This window comes from Chrysemys picta, chromosome 1 (genome assembly GCF_011386835.1).
Source record: "Chrysemys picta bellii isolate R12L10 chromosome 1, ASM1138683v2, whole genome shotgun sequence".
Lineage (NCBI taxonomy): Eukaryota > Metazoa > Chordata > Testudines > Emydidae > Chrysemys > Chrysemys picta.
The window spans coordinates 179,282,446-179,300,855 of record NC_088791.1 but is presented as its reverse complement, the minus strand read 5'-3'; the positions used below and the strand labels follow the sequence as shown (position 1 = coordinate 179,300,855).

The 18,410-nt window shown below is 39.1% G+C and overlaps 1 protein-coding gene across 5 annotated transcripts in view; it reads left to right on the top strand.

Annotated features, from left to right (window-relative positions):
- Positions 1-18,410, top strand: part of NRIP1 (nuclear receptor interacting protein 1) — a 150,743-nt gene that overhangs the window by 69,952 nt on the left and 62,381 nt on the right. The window lies entirely within an intron of this gene.

Here is an 18,410-nt window from a genome sequence, read left to right as displayed (position 1 = left end):
TGCTACAAAAAATTATTATAGTAATAATTAATGCCATCCTTTAGGGCTGGAGATCATTTGCAACACAGTTGTTCAAGGCAAATGTCAAAGGCAGAGTGACTTCTTCACATAAATCTGCCAGAGTAAGGAAAGCCCAGGAGTACTTACAGCAACTCTTGGTACACCAAATTGTTCAGCTTAAGAGAGGCTATGACTGAAACACTGCCTATGTGAACTAGGAGAGGAATACCAAGTCAACTTTGGAAAGAAGGCAGGCTCCCCCCCCTTATTATTTCATTATAGCACATCCTGTTGAATGACCACCTAGGGTCCTGCTTCCTGCATTAGAGTGGGCCAGGTTCTGATCTGAGTTTTATACTGGAGTCAGTTCAGAGAAATAGAATTTATTTTAGTGGTGTTACGCTGGGGTAAATCTGTGGTAAATGAGATCAGAATTGGAGCCAATGGCTGCTGCCTTCTCTCACTTAAAAAGCGTGGTGGGGTGGGGGCTCCATTGAGTTAAAAGCCTTTTGTTTTGAGCCAGAAAGGTTAGTTCCGTTTATAGGATGATTAAGAATCATATTGCAAAGCCTTCTCCATTACATTGAACCAGGGCCTAGTTTTATATTTAACTAGATCCCTAGGGTGATTTCCTTTCTCTTCCTTTAAATCTCTCCTCAAAATTCACTTTTTTTCATCTATTATCTCCACTTTTGGCACCATTTGCTCTCATGATTGTTTTAAAAAATGTATCAAACAACCCACTCTCAAAATAAAGTTCTGCTATAAGCAGTGTTTTCTTTTTTCCTCTAGTCTCTCCTCTGTTTGTAATCTCAGGGGTGAAAGTAAATTTGACTAGGAGGGGAAAATCTGAGGGAGAAATTTCACTATATTCTTAATAGCACTAACCAAAGAGGAGGGGAGAGTTCTACTCCCAGTTATGTTAACCCCAGTGAATTCTCCTCTCCTCATCAACACCCACCATGTTCTACTGCCCTTTTCACTGCGTTATCAGTCTTACTTAGTTTGTTGGTTTTTGGGAGGAAGGAACCATATGGGGTTTTTTATTTGTCTATGAAGCACTGTCACTATGGTGTTTTTTAAACAATAAATAACATTTTCTCCCCAGATCCTTCCTTTACAATAGGAAGGGACAAAAATCAGTTTATTCTAGGGGCTAGTCTTGTTCATGGGCCTCATTTAATTATCAGGGGTCAATCTAACTGATGATATAGGTGCGTGAGGTGCCTCATAGATTATCAGGGTTGGAAGGGACCTCAGGAGGTCATCTAGTGTGTCCGACCCCCTGCTCAAAGCAAGACCGATCCCCAACTAAATCATCCCAGCCAGGGCTTTGTCAAGCCTGATCTGAAAAACCTCTAAGGAAGGAGATTCCACCATCTCCCTAGGTAACCCATTCCAATGCTTCACCACCCTCCTAATATCCTATTTTCCTAATATCCAACCTAAACCTCCCTCACTGCCTCGCAGAGACCTAGATTTGTTCTGAAATGTTAACAGTCTAAATGTATGCATGACATGATGAGGGAGGGCAGCAAACAGTAAGGAAGGACAAGCAATGCGTTAACCCATAGACTCCTTTTCATCATGTTGGTTCAGTTGTGTGTTTCATTTGACTCATTTCTCTTGGGTATTGTGGGAAGGATATGAATGGGGAGAACACAGCGGCTTGGCAGGCTAGTCTTGGGAGGCCATCCTTGCGTAAAGAGCTAGCATGTCATGGAAATGCTTGTAGGAGAGGTTTCTGTTGCAATGAAGTTGGCATTGGTGAAGCAGAGTGGGTGTAGGGAGAGGGCCGCAATAAGAGATGAAGTCATATATGTAGGTGGGCCAGAGTTACACAGGCCCAGAAAGCTATTAAAGCAAGACATTTAAACTTGGTATTGTTGACCGGGGAAGCCTGTAGAGGGAATAAAAGTGTGTGTGATGGGGTGAGATGTGATCAGAGCAAATGGTAAGAGGGAGCAATTTAGCAACTGCATTTGGGATGTACTAGAAGAGGGCCCTGATGATACCGGTGAGGCCAGAGAAGAGCAGGTTGCAGTAACTTAGGCTATGTCTACACTAGTGAGCTTGCAGCGGCACAGCTGTACAGATGCAACCACGCTGCTGTAAGATCACTCATGTAGCCACTCAATGCCAATGGGAGAGAGCTCTCCCATCAACATAATAGTTACCACTGCTTGTGGAGGTGGTTTTATGTTGGCAGGAGAAGCTCTCTCGCTGACATAGCTCTGTGCACACAATCACTTATGCCGGCGAAACTTGCGTCACTCAGGGGGGTGTTTGTTTTTTCACACCCCGAGCGTGAGCTGACACTGGGTAGTGGTAGTGCCAATAAACAGTGACAGAGAAAGAAGTAGGGACAAACAGGTAGGGCTTATCTTCACTGCCTCTCGTACTGAGCGTTCTGACTTGGATCTCATGAATGGACCACTTGTACATCCAAATTTACAAGGCGGCGGCGGGGGTGAGTGGGTGAATTCTCTTCTATTTAAAGTTATTGACACCTCAGTAAGGGCTAGGAAAGGTTCCCTTTCATTGAGCTAATACAGAATTAACAAAATTTCTTTCTCACTACTATAGAAATAATGGATGTTTCCTGTCCTGTCTTGAGTTTCTACTTCTCTGATTAAGCTTGTTTTGTTCCAAAATTGATTTGACAAAGGTCCAGGGCTGTCTCCTTTAACGTAGGAGTTTCTGCAATCAGGGTGCTGAAGAAAAAGTATAATGTTTCCTACTCCTCCTTCCTTGTTTTCTCAGGCAATGAGTGGTAACTTGATCCACTTCACAGGTTTGGTCTTTGTCACTTTTGTACAAGGAGGGATCAAATCTCATCCCCATTCAGTCTTTGACCTTCCTTTCCTTAGACAGAAAACCAGAGTGCCAATGAGTACTAATTGTCTAATAATTGTATTGTTGTGTTTTGGGGAATATGGACAGCTGTTCGTTAGGAACTCAACTGAGGATTTTTTGTAATTTTTTAAAATGCACAATTTGTTTTCTACTGACTGAAGCTTCTTCAAGAAGAGGGAAGGTGTAACTAGCCGCCTTAGGCACCTGTTTGATTGGACTGCACTTTGCCTGTCCAATATGAATTGTCTTTGTAATGTTCTGTGAGCTTGGCTCTGGTTCTATAAGGAATATTCTGTAACTGCATTAGCTTGAAAAAGGTTCTGCCTCCATTTGCATAATAGTGAAACCATTCTCTTTTGAAAGGCATTGAAGGCAATCAACAATAGCGAAACCTTATGTGAAACCCCATAATATCATCCACTAGTCACCTGTAGTCAGCAGAAGTGGGACAGAAATCCATTTATTAGCTTCATATTAGTATTCTTGTAAAGAAAGTGAGACAAAAAGAAACAACAATTAGCATAATTCAGTAAGAGAACAACTGTATGTATGAAAGTTATCCATGTGTCAGTACTATTGTATTACAATATATTGACTCAAAAACCTGAAGTCACTCCACAATGGGGAACACCCATCATGTGCACATTAAAAGAAAGGTGACACTATCAAAAAGGACCTGGAGCACGACCTTTCACCCACGCTGGATCTCTGCACTGACAGATTAAGCTGGAAGTATGATGAAGTCAGTTAGGCTGAGTGAGAGAGGTAATAATTTTATGCTTCATAATGTGAATAAGTTGTGGGTTTTTTAAAATACAAAAATAAATGCAATTTATTCAATCTTGGACCCTCTTATTTGTACTCTGCCTGCTAATGTCTGCTGGGACGACTCCTAACATTCCAAATCACTGCACAGATTTCAATCAGCCTTTTACAAAGAAAATAACTTTGGGTATGTGTACACAGCAAAGAAAACCCAGGGCAACTAAAGTAGGGCTTGCTTTGCAGGATTAAAAATAGCAGTAGTTGTTCAGGCTCAGGTCTGAAATCTGGGGAGGGGGCAGGGTCTCACCGCCTGAACTCTAGCCCGAGACTCAACATCTACACTGTTTTTTCACCCCTTTGCGTGAGCCCTACTCAGTTGACCTGGACTCTGATACTCATTGCCATGGTGGGTGGTGTGGTTTGTTTGGTTTTTTTTTTTTTTTGGTTTGGGTGTGTGTGTGTGTGTGTGTGTGTGTGTGTGTTTGCATTTAAATGCAAATGTCCCTTCCTCCACCCCCATTCACTCAAATATGGGGGTAAGGAAGTGCAAATTTTTGTCCTGAGGTCCAGAACTGACCAATTTTGATCTTAAACTCAATGACCATTTAAGATTTAGGAATAACCGTAAGGGCTAGACCCACCTACACCATTACATTCAGGAGCTCACATTCCAGGATTTGAAGTGATACATACATTTGTCTCTGGGTCCCAATGTATCATGAGATACCATAGCTTAAAAATATAACATGATTCATGTGAAATATTTTTTTTTAAATATTATGAGGGCTTAAAAAAACAAACAAACAACCTTCACTGCAAGGCCTGTACATAATAAACTAAGGCAACGTGGTCAGACAGGTGGAGTGCTACAAAGGTAGTACCCATAAAACATTTTAAAACTTTATTAAAAAGAGGGACAGGACTAAACCAGTTTAAAATGCGGCATAAACAAAATAATTGAGGGCACATCATGGAATAAAGATTTTATTGGCAGTGTTTGAGATGCCTACATTACAAGTGAGTTATGCAGGTCACCCCAAATGAGTGCCAATAAAAGCTTTATACTAACACATATCATCCTATTTATAGAGCTAGATGTCTGTCTATATATAAACTGCTCCCAGTCATGTCTAGGCTGACATCAAGTGAGCTGTATGTGTTGGGTCGAAAGAAGAGCACAAGCTATACTCTTCCTCAAGCAGTTAGGCATTATGAAAGCGTCTGCACCCATCTCTCTTTCTCAATTTAAAAAAGTAAATGTCACATGACTTTCCGTTGCACAAGGCAAGGCGTCTTTTTTATTTTTCTCTTTAAATGTCAAAAGGTATGTCTGAGGAATATGATGTATAAGCTAAATATTCCTTTTGTTTGTTTGTTTTTTGTTTTTTAAGCATTGAGAATATAGAGGTTGGTGGATGGACCACTCGGTAGATGACTTTCATTGCTAATTATTTTCAGCAGTTATTTTCATAAGTTGCTACTGTGTTTAATCTGCTTATTGGCTCAACACTCAGCATTAAGGAAGCGTCACAGGACAGCAGTATTGTCATTGTTATGAAGAAGGTTATTGTGATTGTGTTCTACATAGACCTTGTGTTTAGTTGCTCCCTTTTTCCATATTAAGATATGTGGTAAATGCAGTTGATGAAGATGGATGTGCAAGTAGTGGAACTTCAGTGTGTGCAACTAAGCAGACTATCATTGTAATTAGGTATGGATTGTGGCATGGGAAAAAGTCCTATGTCACTAGCAAAGACCCTTGCACCCATGTGGAGTCCCTGTTCCAGTCTGGAATTCCACGGACTTCTATGGATCTTAGATCTTTTTGGATCTTGACTTTTTTGGATTTTTTTCCCCAATGTTGGGCTTGAATGTATGTTGATTGACAGTTGTAATTAGTGAAAATGGTGTCAGAAGGCACTCCCCCCACCCCCTTTTTTTTGGTCAACATAAATTGTTCTTCCTCGGTTTTGTTGTTGTTTTTCCTCATAACAGTCCATATCAGATAAAACAGGCATATGGTATTGGTCTACGAAGATGGGGAACACTTTGAAAATGCAGTGTATGGAATGAATAAAATGTAGTGTGTTTCTTGTAAGTTGACTTAAAAAAAAACCAGGAGCTTTGAACAAATGCCAGCTGTTACATCAGTCCTGTTTGTAATCTTTCTTGCTGATCTGTGACCTTGACCTTGTACTTGTACTTGTTTGTATGTCAAATCTATTTTAGGGATGGACAAACCATAGTTCAGTTTAATAGGCTTTATACTCCAACCTCACAGGATGTCCCACTGCAATATAAAAATTAAAGCAATTAATTGAGGAAGTTATCTCATTTCAGTTTTTTTCCTGACTGCTTATAGTCTTAAAATCATGCCTTTGAAACTTTGTTCGACTAACACTATAATAGTGTGTGTGTGTGTGTGTGTGTGTGTGTGTGTGTGTGTGTAATCTGGAAGATATTTTCTAGAAAGTACATACTTTGTTAGTCTTAAGAATGCTAAAACCTTTTTTTTTTTAATTGTTATATATTAGATCTTCTGTTTGATGATTAGATTCCCCTCTTTCCAGTAGAATATGATCTTTGTTACATACAAAGCCTCTGCAGCTCCCGAACATATTGGTTTGCTTTTGTTATTACTTAAATTTTGTACATAGCCATCGTAAAATTTAGCTTTCAGATAGATGATACTTATTCAATGTCTATTTAGACCCACAATTCAGGAGTCCATCTCTATTCAGCAAAGTACTTGAGCGCATGCTTAACTTTAGTATGTGCTTAAATGCTTTGCAGAATTGAGGCCATGGAACAAATGACTTTATATGTACAGTGAAATTGTTGGAATGGTGGTGATAACTCTCTAAGTCTATTAATAAGCAGTGGTGGCCAAAAATTAGTTGTTTGTGGGATTCTAATAAGCAAAATGTTGCCTTGACTTTTTTTTTACTTTGGGGGGAATGTTTTATTTAGGCACAACCTTAAACTTTTTCCAGAGATCAGTAAGTTCCTATGTACTTTGTTGTTGTTGTTTTTATATAGCTTTTAAATGAGTCTGAATACCTCTCTTAACTTTCTTGACATTTAATGGAACAAGCAGTGAAGATAAATAGCCTTTTCTTGCTATTTTGTAATTATTTTCTTGCTTTAGCATTCATGAAAGACAGATATAAAACATACTGGTAAGAGCTGTTTCCACAACTTTGTGACAGCATATCATCTTTTTGCTTAAAATGCTTGTCATTTTTATCAACATAAAATTTGAGGAATTACTTCAGAGTATGTCCTTGTGTTGAGCATTTAGGGTAGTTAAGCCCTAGCATCTTTCCCCACCCCTTCAATCATAGCTTTGTGGCAGTGAATATAGAATAACATTCTTTATTCGGGTTAAAGTAGTGATACAACTACTCGAAAAGCATTCTGATCATATAGCTGGCTTGTGTTCGTAAGTGAGGAGGTTGCAGCCTAGTTTTTGATGTTTTGAGTATTATTAGTATTTGACATTCATGTACAATATAGTGTTACTTTTTAACTAACTGTGCAAATAATATTTAGGATTCATGTTGTGAGCAATTCTCACGGTCATTCTTGCACAGTGGCTAAGTTATGGTGGAGTTGCCATAACATTCCTTACTGTATGTTGTTAGTCTCTGAAATAGTTCCTCCTTAGTTTTATATAGCGCTAGCTTTCAGGTTGCATCTTTATTTCCAGTAAATAGTATGGCCTCTCTGGAGAAAAATCAATTTTACTTTGTAGTAGAGATTTTCTGCTAAAGCAAATAGTTCCTGTCCCACTTGACAGAAATTGTACAAGGTCTTCTGCATGCTAAGTCTTTTGTGATTTGAGAGACTAACAGTACCAGTTAACATGGGGGCCATTGTTTAAAGATGGTGGTATGATATTGCACATGGATTTTTCATTTTATCGTGGTGGTAAGACAGGATCACTGAATTCTGCCCTGTCATGTTCCCATTAGTAAGAAACTATGGTTTGTTTGTTTTATTATTATTATTATAATCGGTTTTGAGGAAAACATTCAAGAAAATGACCCACATCAAAAATTATACATCATAACATTCGTCTCAAAGTGGATGAATTGGTGTCACAGTACCTTGGTTAATAAGCATTGCTTGCTTCTCACCAGGCACTGAGCTGAAAATGTACCTTGGTGCACATGCATTTGATGATGATGATAAAAATAATAATAATTTAAAAAAAAACTACAATGGGAGGTTACTTTTCAATGTGAATGTCACCAACCGTTTAAAGCTGCTCCAGCAATTCCAGTAGTACTACTGAGAATTGTAAAACTTCATGCAATAGAGAAATTGGCCACTATATTTATCGTTCTACAACAGGTATGAGGTCAGAGTTCCGTGGAAACACATCATCTGTGAGTATTGATCAAGCCTCAGTGGCATGACTGTCCTGAGGAGAATATCGATTTCTTCACTGTATATTAATAAAGTTTCATTCTTTGGGAGTTGGCAAGTAAAATGCTTAATCAGTGATCCATTGTCACAAGTTTAAGGATAATAGGAATATAGTTGGTGAGATTTAATTTTAAATTTAGAATTAAATAAGTATCGAATAGGATTTGAAAGAAACTTCCTCTCTTCATCCCTTTTTATCCACCAGTCTTGTATTTGACTGTGAATTAGACAGCTCCATTTTCAGCTATCAATCATTAAAGCAGATGTTGCTATTTATTTTTGTCTTATTATTCTTAAAAATAGCCTGACTGAAATTTAACAATAACATTTCCTTTCGTTGCTTCGCTCTTTGGGCATAGATCATCACTGTATCAAAATGATCAGTTGCATATTTCACTGTCGAGGTTTGGTTTTCTCTTCTCTTGCCCCCCCCTCAACTCCCTGACCTCTTCTGTGTTTTTCAGTACTCTTCAGTCTGTTCTTCCTTACATCTCCTTTTTTCTCCAGTAGAAGCAGGTTACTGACAGGGACAGTTCTAGGTGTCAAACACTCAATCTGACTTTGCGACTGACATTATAGGTAGGGCTACTTCCCTTGACTGTCAGAATAATGGACAAAAGACTTTACAAACCTATCAATTTCTAGGTTAGAACGTTACAGGTTAGAAGATCCTAGATTTCTCCTATAGGCTTACTTTTCTTTAAGTAGCCAGTGGCATAGGGTGACAATTGTTTATAAAAATGTATATTATTTAAACTACATATTCTTTTTATTTATTTATTTACACCTATGGTTAAGGGGTTTTAAGAGGTCCTGTGATATTTGTACGTTGTTAAAGATGCTAAATATAAACATATAGAAGAGTACCTGATTCCTTCAGTAGTATTTGCAAGGGGAAAAAATTGACTTTCTGAATGTGGAAGGCTTATGACAGAAACTTTCTCTGATTTTAATTTGTCTATAATTACATGTGAGCGTTATACCCATCAGCAACTCTGTAGGTGTATTCAAAAGTTATAATAAATTCCTACTGCTTATCCTGCCAACTGAATTTCAGTCAAATTCTCTCCCACCCAATAGAAAACTTTGGAAAACCAATGAATGTAGGGCAGCTTCCTAATGTCACCAAGTCCAGGCTCTGAATGATCCATTGTGGAAAGTGAGTGCCAAAGCTGAGAATCCATCCCTTCCTAACAAACCGCTCCCATTTAAGCCAGGCCATTGTTGGATAGGACACCTGAGTTTATCACAGCTGTCATGATATCAGAAGGAGAAAGCCAGGACCCAAACCATCTGGGACTCGGTAGGGCAAAACCAGTGCCTCAGACATTGCTCAGAGAGCAATTGTTGCCAGCATGGCTCGCAGGAGTTTCCAAATGATTCTAAGGTGTAGCCCCACATAGGGGTGCCTTTCAGTAATATGTTGGAAAGAGGCTAAAAATCTGGATAACTCCTGGTGAGGTCAGCAGCAACCTAATTCACAGGTTCTAGTATGTGCCATCCCTCAGCACTTCCAGAACCTTAACTGGCTCAAGTTCAAGACACTCTCTTTTTATTGCCCCAGAGTGACAACTGTGCTGCAGCAGAGAGAGACAGGTTGGTCTAATTATTATCTGCAAAATAATTAGAAATTTTCTCAGTGAGAAAACACTCCATTCTGTCGCAAGATGCAAACAGAATAGAAGTTCTGACATCCACGAATTTCTGGATGCTGTGTTGGAAGTGAAGAGATAGGTAGGACCAGGAAAGGTTCAGAAATAGTCCGTTTTAGTTTAGTGTTAGTATGACTTTGTTCTAAAAGTGCATTTTTGTGTGTGTGAGAGAGAGAGAGAGAGAGAGAGAGAGAGAGAGAGAGAGAGAGAGAGAGACTGTGTATGTGCACTAAAGAATTGGCTTAAATATATAAACATACAGTTCATACGTGTGTAACTTGGTGAATAAGGTGGATTTGCCTCACCCAAGAATGACACTTATGCATTGTCTTGGTTTGTGGGTAGATGAACTATCCGTTTAAACAAGTTTGAGATGGGTCAGTATTTTAATGGTGCAGGAGACACTATAAATGTGTTTCTTTCAGTAGATACAATTTAGCTCCGAAAAGTGCTATGTCCCAGCAGGATATTTTGGGATGCAGGCAGGGCTTGGAATCAGCTGGTTTGTGGTAATACCAGGTACTGGCACCTCTCTCAGGCTGCTACCAAGGTTTCCAGAAACTCCATTTTCATCTTTAAAAAAAAAAAATCATCTAGCTTTTATGATTATGAAGAAAACTTCAAAAATTTTGATCATGTAATTGATACAAATATATCTACTTGAGTCTGCAGAGAGCCTGGAACAATAGAGGTGTGAACTGTGCCAGTCATCTCAGTGAGGTGTCCAGTGATGATGATTTAAATGTTAACTGTTTCATTCCTCATGTCAGAAGGAAGAGAGGGACCATCACAGATCTGCACAATTAAGCTACTGTGAATGAAGTCTCACTTTAGTACCAGAAGTAAATGACATTTGAGAGATATCACCACTTATCTTTTCACTGGTCATAAAGAAGCAAAGCCTAAAGAGCCCAGTGTATGTTCATATTTTGAACCTCTCCACAAACTGCTGTTAGTAAGGTCTTTCATTTTGATGGTTCACACGGGTGGAGATGAATTTGTGGGCAGCGCTTGGGAGAATACCTCCACCTTTTCCCCCACAAAATTTGACACCTGGGTGCAAGAGATGTATTCGTTCGGATGAAATGTAAAATCGGGGTCTTGACAGCTGTGGCTATTAAAGAGCACAATGCTAGTCATAAGGTATCTAATATACATGTGTATCATGTTGTGTTCTATAATTTGAGAAATACCATAAGGTATTGTAATATATATACACACATTAATTTCCTCATTTAATGTATACTGACCTGATGTTGTATTAACCTGTGGTCTGACCACAGTTCTCCCTTTGTCTTTTTGCTTACTCTGGTTTCTGGTTCTTTTTCCTTCCTATCCTGATCCTTCTCCCTGCCCCCCAACAGCACCCTCCCTACACATGCCTGCCCAGGCTTCTGACTGATTATGCAGAAGCACTAATATAGCTCCCCGCCCCCCTCCCTACCTCCACCCCAGAGACAGGCAGGCTGTGGAAATGTAAGCCTGCCCCTCTTTGTACTACATGTCCTCTCAGAGCTCCTTATTGCCAGTGAGGTGACCCGCTTCTAACTCATGTAGAATTTCCCTGTGAAACTTGGGGGAAGGAGAGAAACATTGTCTCCTGGGAATCTGAACAACCTTGCTGCACAGGAGGAGGGGAAATTTTGTGCACAGCTTCCACCTCCTTGTTTGAATGTAGGGGGCATAGCTGTAACCAAAGTTTGTAGCATTTAATTTAATATTTGTCTTATAAAATAAAATAAAAATCAAGTGAGGAGGCCTATGTTCTGCTTCATCTGCCAGAGCAGTCATCCTTGTGCTGTTTCTCAGGTGTTGGGTTACTGCTACTGAATTTGATTGAACAGTCTGTCACTTTGTTCTCACTGGCAAAAACATTTGTTGTGTTAGCCAGGAGTTTTGTGTTCATGTCAATTTTGTGTGACTGCAATCTTCACAATGTTGAACTGTTCACATGCTGTGATGAAATGGTACATTTTGACTCCTTGCGCAAGGATGTTCTCCAATGTGGAATTGGTTTTCTTGAGAATTATTTTAAATTGCTTAATTGATATTAAAGAACTAATGTGAATATCTGGCCTGATGTGTTTTAGTGTTAAAATACAGAAGTATGCATGTTGTGGTGGGGGGGGGGGGGGAGAGAGAGAAACCTATTATAGCCCCTTTTATGTTCAATAGCTTTTGGTTGTTCTCAATATCAAGAATATTTATGGGTTGATTTTAAATTAAAATATGTTTAGGGGTCCAAATTAATTTAAAGAACTGTGTGTATCTTAATTTCATGTACCAGCCAGTTGTCACACCTTCTCTTGTACAGTATGATCTTAGCATTATGAATTAATTCAACAAAACAAAGTAAAACAATGAGAGGAGAAGGTTTATTCCTCTTCCACCGTTTTGTCACCAGAGGGATCTCCCAGATGATGCATATATAATACATAATGGCTTATCTAGACTATGGATAATGATGATGTCTTATCGTTCTATCGTTCTAGGCAAGTCTGAGCATGTATATAAAGTCTTCCTACAAGCTGTCTAATATTTGCATGTAGCTATGATAAGGAAGGTGTTAAAGCAACCCACTTTCATTAAGCTGTTTCTCTGTTCTTGATGATCAATTCCTAATCTCCTTCTTTACTTCCTCATCCTTGTTTAAATTCACCTCTGTTGCTTCACATCTTTTTCGTTGTTACTTCATATTGAAAAGGAAAAAAAAAAAACATTTGAAGGTAGTGAGCCTGGTTCTTCACTGCCTTGCATCCTTATGCAGTCATTTACACCTGCGCAAAGTGAATTAAAAATACTACCATTTTGGTTTGGAAACATTTTGTGTTGTGCAGTAATTTACACTTGTGCAAAGTCACACAGAATCCGGCCATGTACTGCTAGTGATGGTGGGGCACCCATCCAGTCCTGTGCAAAACGTACTGTTCAGGAAAGACTGTGGACTAGTGCGTACAGCAGTGGACTAGGACTTAGGACTCCTAAATTCTTTTCCCAGTCCTGCCACTTGCCTATTGTGAGATCTTGGGTAAGTGTATTCACCTTTCTGCAACTCTCCTTTCATAGAGAGGTATGAATGCTGGTCTGGTGGCTAAAACACTGGATTGGGATTTAAGAGACCTGGGTTTATATCTGGCTCAGCTTCCTGTATGGCCTTGAGCAAGTCAAGTTAATTCACCCTGTGCCTCAGCTAATTCATCCATACTTCACAGAGTTGTTGTGAAGATAAAATCCATTAATGATTGTGAGGTGCTCAAATGCTAAGGTGATACAGCCATATAAGTAGGGAGATAGATGAGAAATTGTTGGGTTTTTTTTGCAAATACGAGTCTAGCACAGCAGGAGACTGGAGAATTAGAAGTTTGCAGTTTTGGGGTGGGGTGGGCTGCGGCACTAAGAAAGGTATGTCACAGATCCAGCTGAACACTGCCCAAACTAATCCTTATAACCAGCAAGATTTTGAGGTTTAGTTGCACCTTCTGTAGTTTTCCTTTCTGTTACTTTTTGCTAAATTAGTCCATTTGTGTGTTCCAAGGAATTGCATTTGAGTCCCAGAATTGGAAAGTGCAGTAACCTGTGACCGCATTAACTTGCTCTTTTCCCCTCCATAGTTTGGATACCCACCTTCTTTATGAGAATTCCAGTAGGGATCCTTCCAGCCATTGCAGATTCTCTAGATTTATGGCTTTAGTACATAGAGCTACTATTCTCCATGAGACATAATAGAGGTGGAGAGGAGAGATCTCCATGTTACCCAGCCAAAGAATTCCAAGGAAGCATCATGAGAATAAATGTGACTACCCCTGAGCAGAAATAGCCCTTCAACTGGAATGATCTTCTAGTCCAATATAATTTACTTTCATTATCGATGCCTTAGAAATTATTCTTTGTTTTAAATGCTGTTCTGAGATAATGATGATACTGCAGTAGTTGCTAAAATATCTGAGAGTAGAAAAATGGTGCAAGAATTAATTCTGGATTTGATTCATTGGACTAGAGATGTAATGTGCATATGTACATAGTGAACTAAATAGGAGAATGACAATTCTTTATGGTCTCAGGTTAGGTTTTAAACTGCTGTTTAGAAATAGATTCATTCTCATAACGTTTCATCATTTTAATGGGGTCTTGAAAGTTCCTTTGTCTCTTAAGTAGTGGTTTAACTTTTGAAAAGATCAGGAGTACTTGTGGCACCTTAGAGACTAACAAATTTTTGTTAGTCTCTAAGGTGCCACAAGTACTCCTGTTCTTTTTGCGGATACAGACTAACACGGCTGCTACTCTGAAACCTTTTGAAAAGATGTTTTCAGAAAATTAATTACCTTTGGCTGCAGTGGTAGCTTATTATCAAAAAAGGCTAAAATGTACATTTTAGTCACTTGATTTTATTTTCCCATCTTTTGAAGTCACCAAAAGTATAGTCTCTGGTAGCAAATCTGTTGACACCTGAAAGTTATTGCCATGGTTCAGGGTAGGTGTACCTTTGTCCCCACCAACCAGTCTCTCCCTGGGCACACCTTTCAAGTGACAGTCCCAGCACCAGCTCTCCTCAGAGTGGAATCCTACAATTCACCCCACTTGTATACTGCTGCTTGAAGTTACAGTACCTCTGTTTACTAACAGTTTTTCCTTAGCAGATCCAAGTAGGTTTGGCCCCTGCTTTTAGATTTCAGTCCTACCTAAAGCTTGCCCTTTCCTTCAAGATTTCGCTAGACTCAGCTACTCCTATGGACCTTCCTTCCTGCTTCTGGGGACTGGGATTCCCTCTGCTTTTCTGCAGATCCTCCCCTTTCTCTCAGCTTCAGGGCTAAGACTTTTTAAGCCCCCCTCCCCTCCAAGCTCTTTGTTTCATTTTCACCACTTGGATTTCTTTCTCCTCCCCACCCTTCTCCTTGGGTTACCAGCCAACCTGTTGACCAGAGTATAGTGGGGTTAAGAGGTCAAAGGAATTGACACCTGTACTGTTTGTTAAACACAGGTAATTGGGCTATCTACAGCCCTTGATTTGGTTTCTGCAGATATGCAAAAACCACTCAGAACTGAGTTAACCCTTTTCACCTCTATAGCAGATAGCATAATAATAATCTAATAGAGGTACACATCATATTCATAAAAATAATGTGGATAATCTTACTATACCCAAGAGATGGTGAACTAATCTTTTGGATCTTGTTGCAATGGAAAGTATTATATTTTTAGTTCAGAGATAATACATATGCTGTACTTGGTCTGCTTATCTGAATATTTGCTTAATTTATCCATTAGTTTGTCATAATATTTAAGTATCTAACTCTAGAGGGGTGTGTGTGTGTGTGTGTGTGTGTGTGTGTGTGTATATATATATATATATATAAGATCCATTGCAGTAAGGTTACTGGTTTGTTCAAAGATAAACACATTGCTGAAGGTTTCTTTGTTTCTCTCTTTCTTCCAGTTTGTCTCCTACAATCTTGCCTTTTTCTCTTTGCTGCTATACGTAGCTTCTGTAATACTGTATATTAATAACTTACTGGGATATATAATTATGAACTTTAAAAGATCTTTGTAAATCTCTCAACCCCGTATCTCCGATGTTTGTATCATCAATGCTGCTGATCTACCTTTGTGTTGTTTTAAATCTAAACCTGATCATGGTATTGAGCAAGGAGTTGGAACAAAAGTATGAGAGACAGAGGCCTTTGAAATCTGCAGTTTTGAGACAAATGCCTTTTAGATCCAGACCCAGAAAACTGCAACTAGCTACTCTGCTTCCCATCAGAAACATGAAACATGTATTTCATCCTCTGTACCTGACTTCTTGCAACCCAGCTTAACTCTCTTGACAGATTTGCTCAGCACATTTTACCTGTTATAAAAACATACACAATTGGTGTACAATATTACATAACTGATCCTTCACTTGCCCCAATTAATTGCCTTATTAAAAGGGCTGGAGTAATCCTCATTCCTCATACTTCTATGTATTTTTTCAGATTTAATTTTTAGCAAATGGCTGCTTTGATCAATCTATTAGTTTCTCTAAATTATCAATTTCTCCTGCTGTGAGTAATTATAAAAAAAAAAAAAGGGAAATCACTCCTTATGCAGTTTCTATGAGTAAACTAAACTGTCTATGGATACCATCTACTATCACAGAGCTCTTATGCACCTGAGGGATTTGCATAAATACAATGTCTTTGTTTAATTACTCAGAGCTGGAGAGATTTAATTTAAATCAAGTATTGGCATAACCCGTAGAACATTAGCTAAAGTCTTTAATTTAAAAGTTACCTGCAAAGGATTTCTTTAATGTTGCGCTTTCTTTATTATTTTGTATGCTATCTGAAGAAGGTTTGAAAATATATACATTTTTCCCCCTGTTTGTGTGTGGGTTTTTTGGTTTTTTTATCTCAAAAATATCAAGAATGTGTAGTCTTGTTTTCTCTGGTTTTGCTGAAGGTCCTCTTAGAAAGATTATAATATGTTTATTGTAAACTCTGATACCTCTAATTGGACGGGGAGGGAGGCAGAAATTTTAACAAAGTCCTTTCTCCATAATGTTAATTGTTAACAAAACCAACCTCAACTTTCAATCGCTTGACTTTGGCGATGACATTTCATTCATTCATCAGTTGTCACGGAATCTCTCCAGGGGAAAACAAAATCTGGATTTCTCCTTTTCTAATAATACCTCAAGTTTTACCCTGTTCATGTCATTTGTCCCGAAATACCAAAGCAGAGCTAACTTTGGATTATCATAAGTCTAGGAATAGTAGGACTTGTGTGTTTAAACCGTTCAAGGATGAATACAATTTTTCTAGTTATGAAAGAAGTTAAAATTATTTCTAAAAGGAATCCTCTTGGGCCAAATGCTCAGGGCCGCCCGGGGGGGGGCAAGTGGGGCAATTTGCCCCCCGGCCCCGGAGGGGCCCCCCACGAGAATATAGTATTCTATAATATTGCAACTTTTTTTTTTTATGGAAGGGGCCCCCGAAATTGCTTTGCCCCGGGCCCCCTGAATCCTCTGGGCAGCCCTGCAAATGCTGCCTTCAAAGTCTTCTGTGGACTCTGGATTCTCCTCTGAAATGTGCAAACACAGCAGGAGTAACCCATTTTCCCCCCTGAATACACAGCATACCCAAATATTTGAAGAAATTAGGTTGTCACAGGGTGATCCACTGTAGTCCTTTCTTGCCTTAAATGCAAACCACACCCACTTTAGGTCGTCTTCACCACCACCACCATGCTTTATTATACTGTTCCAGCAGGCCACCGCCTGTAGTGCTATTTGCATATTTACAAGTCCTAGCTAGCTCCTCCACAGCTCTGCCTTCCTTCAGCCTCTCAGCTCCCCCCCCTTTCAGGGCTTCCTTCCTCTTTGTTTATCATGCTGGGGTTGCTTCCCCCTCTAATTAGCCCTTCAGCTCTATCTCTGCTTTTAACTGATCCTCTAATTTAAGTCCCAGTTAATTTTATATTGGTGGGAATTTGAGTGACAAGGTACTGAGTCAGCTCCTGACTCAGCACCTCTATTACACAGCCTTGGCAAATGCGGTGCTAATAAACTAACTACTTGATGTTCCCATTAGAAACCCAGATTTTCAGGGATTACTGATTTTAATTCACATTGAGGTGATATTTGGTAAGAGTCTGCCCCGGGGCTCATTGTTTGGGAGAAGCTGTAACTTATTAAACAGTATTTAGTTAAATGAATCCAAACGTAGCATACCTCTTTTGGTCTTGTTCATATCCTTGGATAAATGTAGAAACAACCATAGTTAACTCTGTTATAAAGTATGGGTAGTGTGTGTGTGTCTGTATCTCTGAGAGCAAAGCTGAGATTTCAGTAATCTTTAGATGACTTTAGACTTGATATTACTATAAAAATACTGGTACGTAATCTATTTTATGACTGATTTGTCGGGATTCATTATACTGCTTGAAATATGAAAACTGAGGGATTTGCACAGCTTGAGTATATAGGTTACAAAAAGTATGCATTTTTAACTGTTCTAATGACATTTTCAGAACTGAGGTGTCCCTTTAAGCTATGTCTGTATCTCTTGGGTGAAATTCTGGTCACAGTACAATCAACAGCAAAACCTCCTTCTTTAAACTTGAATTCACACTGCATTTATAGGAAGTCACAGCGCCTGATTGATTAGTCTTCCACTTACAACAGTTTACTTCCATTTATTTGAGCATTTTTACACCAGTTGTACACTGGTGTAATTTGAGAGAATAATCAGGCCTGTGCAGTGATCCCAATTGTTGCATTGTCCGTACAGTAGCCATTCCCTTGGTGACCAGAGTAATACAATTAGGAACTGTTAGACCTAAGAAGTTATTGAAAATGTCTCTCCTGATTCCAGTGCAAGTGCCATTGTTGGGATTTCCAGAGAAGAATTTTATGATGTTCTTCTACTTTCACTGATGAAAGAATCAAATAGGTTTCTCTGCATATTCAAATCAAACTGAGAAATCAAGGGAAACTTCCCTGGAAATTTAATATAAAAGTAAAATGCCTCCAAATATCCATGCATTCAGAACTTGACCCCAGCAGCTTTTCTATTCCATCTCCAGTGTGGCTGCTACTAGTTGGGAGTAGTGAGGGAGAAATAGAGAAGGGTGTATTTGTCAGTATTCAGTGCAGTGCAGGGATCTGTTTTGCCCATTGATAATGGAAGGGGTGATACACATCTCATGATCACTTCTCAAATTGTGGTA